The sequence below is a fragment of the Halyomorpha halys genome, unplaced genomic scaffold, assembly GCF_000696795.3.
Source record: "Halyomorpha halys isolate HHAL.00 unplaced genomic scaffold, Hhal_1.1 Scaffold1098.1, whole genome shotgun sequence".
NCBI classification, from domain to species: Eukaryota; Metazoa; Arthropoda; class Insecta; order Hemiptera; family Pentatomidae; genus Halyomorpha; species Halyomorpha halys.
In genome coordinates, this window is record NW_027106514.1 from 1 (window position 1) to 2,642 (window position 2,642).

Below are 2,642 nucleotides of genomic sequence, written 5' to 3' on the forward strand. Positions count from 1 at the left end.
AAGACGGAGACCAGATACAGCGCACTGGAACGAGAGCTCTTGGGAATAGTGTGGGCTGTTGACCACTTTAGGCCCTATGTATTTGGCAGAAGGTTTAGGATACACACTGATCATAGTTCTCTTCAATGGGTGGGGAAGTTGAAGGAATCTTCGGCTAGGATTACGCGTTGGAAGGAGCTCCTGGCACAATATAACAGTAATTTTAAGTATCTAAAATAGTATTTTTTATCAACAATTGTTGAATGCCAAGCGCTACAGATTCTGTTGATGCAAGTGCTGTTAATATACTGGGTTTGAAGAAAACGGTATATGCTAAGCCCTGATATAATTTTATTTTCAGCCTTTTCTAAAAGCCAGTATAAATTCTTTGAGATTGAGATTTGTGTTCTTTTTAATGGTTTAAAAAAATCATGTATAATGTCCTCAATCACCAAGTCGTGGTATTTCAGATTTATTTGAGTCTATCAATACTTTGTCGTGAGTGTACATGCTATTAGATATTGAGGTGTGGTCTGTCTGTCTGAGGATTAAGTACGCGACTTTAGCTCCTGCTAATTTTTCGGCTTGTTTTTTTGAAAAAAGTAGACCTAGCTTGTGTTGTTTTTCATAGTAAATGTTATTATACTGAGATGTAAAAGCGCATCCCATGTTTTTTTCCCTCTATTTAGATATCGATAGTAAGTCGGAATTGCCATCAATCTGCTGCGTCAGTTGGACTTTTAGTGATAAATGTTACCATTGTTTTTCATTTACTTCAATACAGTTTTATCCGATGTCTTTGTTATTCCGGTTCTGCTTTTTAATTTTAAATAAGTGTTATATGTTCTTTAATTGTATGAATTGGTAGTATTCCCGATAGGACGAAGGCAACATACAAGAGCCTTCCATACAAGAAATATTGTATGGAAGGCTCTGCTGGTTTTTATTCCATTTAGTCTTTGAAGTATTTCTAGTTTTCTGAGGTTCATTATCTTTGTACTGTTCAATTCCCAGGTGGCTACAGCATAGGATGCGACATTGACATGTTTTGAAAACATCGAACTTAATGTTGCATACAACGATGTTCTGAAAATCGATTTATTGAAGCCAATGGTTTTTTTAACACGTATGGTATAATTTTTCAACCATGAGTAACAATAAAAAAAAATTAACGGATCCCTATCAACAAGGAGAAGGAAGTACTTCCTACCTTCACGCTAACAGTGGGACAAAGATAAATTAAAATGAGGTGTAGATAGTTGACCGTAGATTAATGATTGGAGAAGTTTGTCGGGGGGTGCGGTCAGCAAAGAACAACATAAATAAACAAAACCACATTTCTTTATTTTATGCCGACGTTTTGACCTGAGTTTCAGGTCTTCATCAGGGGTTGTGGCGTAGAAGATAGGCCTGCAACTCCAAACTTGAGTTTGGAGTGAAAAGTTTCGAGTGAAACGTCGGCATAAAATAAATAAATATGGTTTTGTTTATTTATGTTGTTCTTTGCTGACCGTACCCCTCGACCGACTTCTCCAATAAATTAAAATGGTAACCCACAACCAATGTACCAATCAGAGCGCTTCTTCAACAAATGTTATCATTCCAGAACCTTTCATGAGAGTTTTTTTTTTAAGGCAATACCTGTCGAAGTGATGTTTGCCTAGTATTCTACAGGTGAACAACGTTATTCTAACCATGGTTGGGGGTCAAATTTTTCACGAGGGTTTAAAAACAGTTTAAACGAGAGCGACTACTTAGGTTTCTGTATACTTGATTTTTTCTCAATAATTAAGATGCCTCCTAAAAATACCGTTTGGAAATATTTTTCAAAAGAACGGGCAATCCATTGACATTTTTCTCTTATAATTATAATTATAAGAATCCTATGGTTATAATTATATAAACTATGGTAAATTTGGACTGAAGTATTTGTCAGTAATGGCGCTTTGCGTCCCATCAGATAGAGGTTTTTCCCAAACTGGTGGGATAGTTAGTGAAAAAAGCTAATCATCGATATCGATATTAATATAAATGTAAAATATCGAAAGGAACAAGAATTTATCAATTTAAAATATCGAAAAACTATTTTTAAGCTCTTTCTAAATTTTCTTAATCTTTCTAAGCCAAATATCGATATTTAGATGCAAAGATATCGAAATATCGTTTCTAATATTTTATATCGACATTAATAACAATGTAAAAAATCGAAAGAAACATAATTTATCAATTTAAAATATCGAAAAACTGTTTTATTTAATAATGATAATATTTATTTATTCTGGGATCGATCCCTTTAGAATAATGTACAGGCGTCAAAATGTGAGAAAAAGAGTGGAATACAAAATAAAAATGAAATTATAAAACGTCATAAAATAAAAAAAATAATGAATTTAAAAAGATAAAAATGAGCAACAATAAATAAAGTAAAATCATATGTCATATCAGAAAGCAATGACAAACACTTCTGATTATAAGTAATAGAAAAAAAATTAAATATAATTAAACTAAAACTAATAAATGGAAAGGTACAATTTCGGTTAATGTACATATTTACAAGAATTAACAAAAATCTGAGACATTAAGTACAGAAATATATAAATCTTGTTTGACACTTCCAATTGTTATTCTTCCTGAATTGGGTGGACAGAAGGTGGTCGAAGAAC